The following is a 7,784-nucleotide window of genomic DNA, read 5'->3' as shown; positions in this document are numbered from 1 at the left end:
GGTTCTGTAGACATTTTTGTCTTGCAGGTCAGACACCCGGAGCTCCTTGGAGGAAAGGTGGAATGGAAAATCAATCAATCAATCATGCACCCTTTTCTATGGCCTTTGATCTGATCCAACAGGGCTCTTCTCAGATTTAACTATGGTCCATCCCCTAATGACATTAGTCATTAGATCCACTGAAGTCAATGGATGTGACTTAAGTCTTCATGTTAATGGATCCTCGCAGGACTTAGCTGGATACAACCCCATGATTCCAGTCCTCGTCGTTTTTGCCGAAAGGGCTGATTCACATAGGAAGCTCTCTACTACAGAGTCAGACCAGTGGTCTCTATCTAGGTGAGAAATGTACTGCAAACTGGCAGCGACGCTCTGGGTTTGAGACTTAAAGAGTTTCACTGGAAGAATGAACAGTGAGCCTTTTTGCGTGCAATGTAGGAGCTCTACTTTTTAGCGTGACCAGATGCAAAAAAATGCAAAGGCTACTGGACCTTTAACCAGTGGCGTAGCGTGGGTTGTCAGCACCCGGGGCAAGGCAAGTAATTTGCACCCCCTAACCCGTGGATTTGCACCCCCTAATCCGTGGATTTGCGCCCCCTAATCCGTGGATTTGCGCCCCCTAACCCTAACCCCCAGATGTTGCGCCCGGTGCGGCCGCCCCCCCTGCACCCCCCCACGCTACGCCACTGCCTTTAACAGTTGTGCAGAACAGTAAAGAGAAGAGAGAGATGCTACAGGTGCAGGCAGCTTGTCCTCCAATCTACACCTGGGGATATTGATTGATTGATTGATCGAACACAACTATTAAAAGCGCAGTGAATGCGTCCCCTTTTCCTTTTGCAACCGGCCAACACCACCTACCGCTAAATGCCATAGCTGCCAATTAAATACCCCCCTCCCACACGCCCCCCTTTGCTAGCGCCCCCCTTAACACCTGCCCGCCCTCCCTCCAAAACTCCAGATTTGCAACATTCCTCAACGTTCCACCGCGCCCGGGCTGCAGCCCAGCCAAGGAACCAAGCCCGCGCATGCGCCGCGGAGCAGGGAAAGCCTTGCCGCAGAGGCGGTCGAGCCGCCCCGGAGTCCCTGTCACGTGACGGTGTTGTCGGCGCGCTCTTTCTCCCTTTCTCTGTGCTCCATGCGTAGCCCTGCGCTCTGCGTGCTGTGCAGCCGGCCAGGCATCGCCTGCAGATCGCCGATCGATCGTCTTCCTCATGGGTGAGGAATGTAATGTAGTTAGCGAGTGAGGGGGGGATATTTGTGGGGAGGGGCGAATGGGGGCTCTTGTGCGTCAGTTAATGGGGGGGGGCGAGAGGCCTGTTGGAGAGGAGGCCATTCTCCTACCCAGTAAGGCCTTCTTTGGATTCCCCCCCATGCTCCGTACTTATGGTTTTGCAGCTGCAGAGCAGGTTGAAATTCAACAGGTCTAGCCTTGCCTGTGGTGGGGGGTGGGGTGGGCTTTGACGCCTCCAATAATGCGACACTCTTTGGATACTCCTCCCCCTCTGGCAGGCCTAAGTTAGCAGCTGTGAGGCAGGCAGGAACCCAACAGGTCAATAATAATAATAATTTTTATTTATACCCCGCCCTCCCCAGCCAAGGCCGGGCTCAGGGCGGCTAAGAAGCAATAATAAAAACAAGTTGAATGAATATAACTTAAAAACAAGATTAAAATACAACATTAAAATATTGTCAAGCCTTTAACCTTACCTGGTGAAGCATGCTTTGGGTTGCATGGTGGTCTTCTGCTCAGCCCACCCACCCCACACTTGGTGTGGCCTTTATTCTATTTTATTTTTTATTTTTAAAATTGTATTAATTTTCCATTTAAACATATATAATCACATCGTTATTATCCACTTCTTTGGCTCTTTAGAGCTTGTCGAATTCCTTCCCTCCCACCTCTTGGCTTTCAAAACTAACCTTTATATCACAGCATTATATAAATTTTCCAATTCTAATATAAAAAGGTAAAGGGACCCCTGACCATTAGGTCCAGTCGTGGCCGATTCTGGGGTTGCGGCGCTCATCTCGCTTTATTGGCCGAGGGAGCCGGTGTACAGCTTCCGGGTCATGTGGCCAGCATGACTAAGCCGCTTCTGGCGAACCAGAGCAGCGCACGGAAACGCCGTTTACCTTCCCGCCGGAGTGGTACCTATTTATCTACTTGCACTTTTTTGCCATGCTTTCGAACTGCTAGGTGGGCAGGAGCAGGGACCGAGCAATGGGAGCTCACCCCGTCGCGGGGATTCGAACTGGCAACCTTCTGATCGGCAAGTCCTAGGCTCTGTGGTTTAATCCACAGCGCCACCCATGTCCCGTAATTCTAATAGAACTCATTACAAAATACCTCAAAATTTAAATAAATATAGAATGGTAAAAAAACTTCTCATTACAAGTCTTCAGATAACCCTACTAGTGTTGTTAATTGCTTACAGTGATCTTTCAAATGTTGTATAAATTTACTCCAGTCCTTTTGGAATACTTGATCATGCTGGTTTCGGATTTTTCCCGTCAGCTTCGCCAGTTCCGCAAAGTCCACCATTTTCATCTGCCACTCTTCTTCCGTTGGTACTTTGGCGTGGCCTTTAACAGCTGGAATGCAGGGAGAAATTCAACAGGTGCAACTTCCTATAGAAAGGTTGAAGTATTATAGGGTGGAAGGGGGGCTTGACGTAGGGAATTCAACAGGTGTTGCCTTGCCTGCAGGGACAAGAACTATTTTAATTGATAAGGGGCGTTCTTTGGATTCCTGCTCCCAGAGCTGAGCCTTTTGCAGATGTGGAGCAGGAATCCATCAGGTAGAGCTGGCATCTTTAGTGTATATGGCACAGCGCTCTTTGGGCTGCATGCTACCCCCTCCCTGCCTGCCCAGTGATGCAGGATATGAATACCAGGGCAGGGAATGGAATGGAATAGAAAAGGAAATAAAAGCAGCTAAGCAACTCATAACATAAGCAAAAACACAAAACACCATCAAACAAACAGGACAGCTAAAAACAACAGAGCGGGTTGAACAATGATCAGCTTACAAAACTTAAAATGCCTGTGCAGATAAATATGTCTTAGCCTGGCAATGGAAAACTAACAATGGTGGCGCCAGACATACCTGAAATGGGAGGGGTGTTCAACAGATGGGACACCACAGTGGCTTTAACAAGAGGTTAAAAACCCAACAGGAATTACTTCCCTTCTAGATATTCTGGGTGAGGGCTTTCCCGCATAAAATGAGAAGGATTCCTCCATCTAAGTAAAATAACATTAATACAATGCTGGTGGTAACCTTCTGCACATTGATGCTTGTGACTCTCATCCTTTCACAGTGTCAGACAAAAGCCTTTTCATTTTCCCAGGCTTTAAAAATGTTAGATCATTTGTTGCATTGACCATGTTTATTATTTTTCTATTATTTGTTTTATTGCTGTTGTGTGTGTGTGTGTGTGTGTGTGTGTGTGTGTGTAAAAACTAAGCTTATGTGGTGGGTGGGGAATAATTTTCTTAAATAACCAAATAAAGATACACCCTTTGAAGGTGAAGCTGTGTTTCTAACAGGAGTAAGCAAGGCAGGAATCCAAAAGGTGTGGTCTTTCCTTGTGAATATAGGGTATCAGGCAGGATTTGTTGCTGAACCTGTCCCTCCTCCCTAGCATTTTCCCCTTGCCTTACCAACTGAACGCTGGGCAAAAATCCAACAGGTGTCATCTTCTTCATTGACATACAGTGAATTTCTGCCTGTCCCTTGATGCCAGTTAAGAAACAGGAGCACTTGCAGAAAGTGAACCTGGCGATCAGGAGTGATAGTGAACGGTTCAATAGCTAATAGATAACTTTCCTTCTTTTAGACAATGCATGTTTTCTCAAGTGTGTGTGAGAGAAGGGAGGTTGCCTCTTCAAGGACTAGTACCTGCCAACTACAGCTTCTGTAAGTATTTGGGTTTAAAATAATAATGAACCTTTTTGCAATTTTTAAGCTATCTGCTAGTCCATAAGAACACAAGAGCCTGTTGACACTGGCGGAGGAAGAGGCCTGCGGGGGGAGCGCATTGCCCCCGGGATGCACGCCAGCCCCGCCCCCACCTGCTCTCCACCCCCGCCGCCCCCCATGCCAGAGCATGAAGCTCCACCACTGCCTGCTGAATGAGGCCAGGGGCCCATATAGTTCAGCATCCTGTTCTCACAGTGGCCAAGTAGATCCTTCTGGGAAATTCTCAACTGGACCCAGGCACAAGAGCCTCTCCCCCCTGTAGTTTCCAGCAATAGGTATTCAGAACAATTACAGTAGTACCTCGGGTTACATACGCTTCAGGTTACATACACATCAGGTTACAGACTATGCTAACCCAGAAATAGTACCTCGGGTTAAGAACTTTGCTTTAGGATGACAACAGAAATCGCGGCGCAGCAGCAGTGGGAGGCCCCATTAGCTAAACTGGTGCTTCAGGTTAAGAACAGTTTCAGGTTAAGAACGGACCTCCAGAATGAATTAAGTACTTAACCCGAGGTACCACTGTACTGCCTCCAACTGTGGAGGCAGAGCATAGCCATTGTTAGCTTTGTCCCCCAAGAATTCATCTATTCTTCTGTTTAAGTCATTAAGTTGGTGGCCTTGTTTTAGGTCATTAAGAGATGGGTTGATACACACTATTGTTTATTTATTAAAAAATGTTGATATATTGCTATTTCATAAACTATGTGAAAGCAGTGTACAGCAAAAATACATTAGACCATACAATAAAAACCACCTAAGAAAGTTAAAAACAGGCATCAATTAACCATTCTGGGAAGATGTATTATTAATTTCTTGTGTAGGCCTGGCAGGATGGAAATGTTTTCAGCAGGTGTAGAAAGAGAAGGTGCCGTACCAGTCTTCATCAATATGATCAAGGAGCAATAATAATATATTTAAATTATGTCAAATTCCATCTATAGCAGCCACTTAAATTATAACCTTAAGCTCGGTCTTAATAACCAACAATAAGTGCATGAGCAAAGAAGTCTTGGTTGGGCACAAGTGAGGGGCCACCACTAATAAGGCCTGTCCTTGTGTCTCAGCCATATGCAGCTACATCAGAGGGGGACGCGCAGAGAAGGGCTTCAGATGAATGTACTCTCTGATGTGCTACATGCACTTCCCTGCCTGGTCATGTAAAGATGATTTCTTACTTGCTCCAGGCGAGTGGTTGTTTTCAAGCTTACAAGTAGGGATGCAATAGTATTCCTGTAGTTTTATCTGTTCATCAATTCTTGTAGTAGGCTTAGGGGGGAAAATGCAAATTGCCCATGACCTGGAGCATTTCCTTTTTAGGTCAATCAGTTTGCTGATTTTTTGCCTCGTTTACCTGAGCTTATAATATTGCTTGGCACACCCCATTTTAGGCAGCGAGCCAAGATAATAAGCGCATCCAAATGTGTAATTTTGCACAAAGCATCCTCCAGTGCCTTTGGGTCTGAGGAACAATTTTTAAGGGATGTTTGGACATGCAAGGTAACTTAAAACAGGAGCAGTACAGTGGTACCTCAGGTTACATACGCTTCAGGTTACAGACTCCACTAACCCAGAAATAGTACCTCAGGTTAAGAACTTTGCTTCAGGATGAGAACAGAAATCGTGCTCCAGCGGCACAGCAGCAGCAGGAGGCCCCATTAGCTAAAGTGGTGCTTCAGGTTAAGAACAGTTTCAGGTTAAGAACGGACCTCCGGAACGAATTAAGTACTTAGAATCATAGAATCATAGAGTTGGAAGAGACCACAAGGGCCATCGAGTCCAACCCCCTGCCAAGCAGGAAACACCATCAGAGCACTCCTGACATATGGTTGTCAAGCCTCTGCTTAAAGACCTCCAAAGAAGGAGACTCCACCACACTCCTTGGCAGCAAATTCCACTGTCGAACAGCTCTTACTGTCGGGAAGTTCTTCCTAATGTTTAGGTGGAATCTTCTTTCTTGTAGTTTGGATCCATTGCTCCGTGTCCGCTTCTCTGGAGCAGCAGAAAACAAACCGAGGCACCACTGTACATCAGAATAGGCGTGCACACATGTGATCAGCAGTGGCTGGGGCCCATTTGGACAGGCAGGGAACCCAGACAGTAGGTGGAGCCAGAGGCAATGGCAGGCAGAGCCAACGAATTGTACTTTCATCTCCACCCTCTTCCCTCCTGAGTTCTAGGAGGGCAACGCTGAGACTCAGGAGGTGAAAGCTGTCAGGCAGGGCCACCCCAAAGCCCTTTTTGCCAGTAAGAAGGCGGGCAGGTGGGGCATTCACCTTAATGGACCAGCCTCTACTGGGTGCAATGAAGATTTTCGTTTCAGGCAGCATTCTTGTTCCAGTTCGGAATTATCTTAAGAGTACTCCAAACCTCTGTGTGGAAGGTCAGGGGAAGAAGGGGAAAAAGCCACCCTCTTTTGCTATGCCAGCTTCCACGTTGAAACACCCTTTTCAGGGATTTGTGCTATCGCCATTGACAATGCAGCTGGCTTCTGGGCGGGCGCATTGATCAACTCCCTCACTGGTTGAGGCAGCACAGTGCAGAGGGACCCCCCTCCACCTCAACTAAACCTCCTTCAGCCTGCCCTAGGCTACGATCCTAAACACATGTGCTAGGAAGATCCTCTGAACTCTGTATTTCTATGCAAGCATGCATGGGACGCGGCTGCTAATGTCACTTATGTCACAGTAGGAGAGTTTGGGCAATTGTATCTCGACTGGTTTGTTCACTTGCACTGCGAAGGGAGGAACAAAGAGTTTACTTGGGCAGCCAAAAGGCTCATTCATATTTCTGCTTATTAAGCCGAGATAAGGATCACTCGCATGTGGTTAACAGGTTACACTGATGCAGGCATTTTGTGCTAACTGGGGAGGGAAATCAGTGTTTTGGAGGGTAGTAGTGTAAGCAGGTACAGTGGGACCTTGGGTTACATACGCTTCAGATTACAGACGCTTCAGGTTACAGACTCCTCTAACCCAGAAATAGTACCTTGGGTTAAGAACTTTGCTTCAGGATGAGAACAGAAATCGTGCTCTGGCGGTGCAGCAGCAGCAGCAGGAGGCCCCATTAGCTAAAGTGGTGCTTCAGGTTAAGAACAGTTTCAGGTTAAGAACGGACCTCCAGAACAAATTAAGTTCTTAACCCGAGGTACCAATGTACAGGTTTTTTTTGGGGGGGGTGGCCAGCAGAGCCCAATCGTATGTCCATTTTTGTTCGCAGTAAGTCCCACTGGGTTCAATGAGGCCTCATCCTCTGTAAAATGTACCACTGCACTTGTACTGTGCAAATATCCTATGCATGTTTTTAAATGTTTTGCTCAATACAGTTTACTCCCTAGTCAATGTACTTGGGTTTTAGTTTAAGTATCTTTGATCAATAGGGTCAAAAGCCTATGAAATGTTGATGGATATGCAAACCAATTTTATTCCTGATTAAAACAGCTGCTTTGGACTATTACAAATGCAATTTTTGGAGACGTCTTGAACTGGCCTCATTAGGGCTCCAGAGGGCAACATGCTCTGCTAGCAGCTGGTGCTTGGGATCTTTGTACCATGAGATCATATCAAACCACCTCCCAGATATTTAATCTCAGTGACCTGTAAATGCCCAAACAAGCGACCCACACCTTATAATTTTGTGCAATTTGAATTTGATGGTCTCTCTCTCTCTTTTATGACTCTTGAATGCGAACCACCAACCCTGTGGTTCAAGACCTTGCTGAAAAGGGTGGAGTTAAAGAGCAGTATTACCATCCAGGCAAGAAAACCCCTTCTAAGTTCCATTGATCTCAATGGGAGGA

General features: G+C 46.6%; 1 protein-coding gene across 4 annotated transcripts in view; it reads left to right on the top strand.

The window, feature by feature from the left end:
• Positions 1-1,108: 1,108 nt before the first annotated feature.
• Positions 1,109-7,784, top strand: part of GNB1L (G protein subunit beta 1 like) — an 83,275-nt gene continuing 76,599 nt past the window's right edge. For 2 of the 4 annotated variants that reach the window (XM_081893446.1, XM_081893442.1), the window contains exons 1-2: positions 1,109-1,218; positions 3,843-3,922. The gene's annotated coding sequence lies outside the window, so the exon portion shown is untranslated. Of the gene's footprint in view, positions 1,219-2,364; positions 2,622-3,842; positions 3,923-7,784 lie in introns of those variants that run through there. The other 2 variants (XM_081893443.1, XM_081893445.1) reach the window with 2 other exon arrangements.

This window comes from Podarcis melisellensis, assembly GCF_964234715.1.
Source record: "Podarcis melisellensis genome assembly, chromosome: 16".
Lineage (NCBI taxonomy): Eukaryota > Metazoa > Chordata > Lepidosauria > Squamata > Lacertidae > Podarcis > Podarcis melisellensis.
Note: the sequence above shows the minus strand (reverse complement) of the source record. Positions and strands in the feature narration are given on the sequence as shown.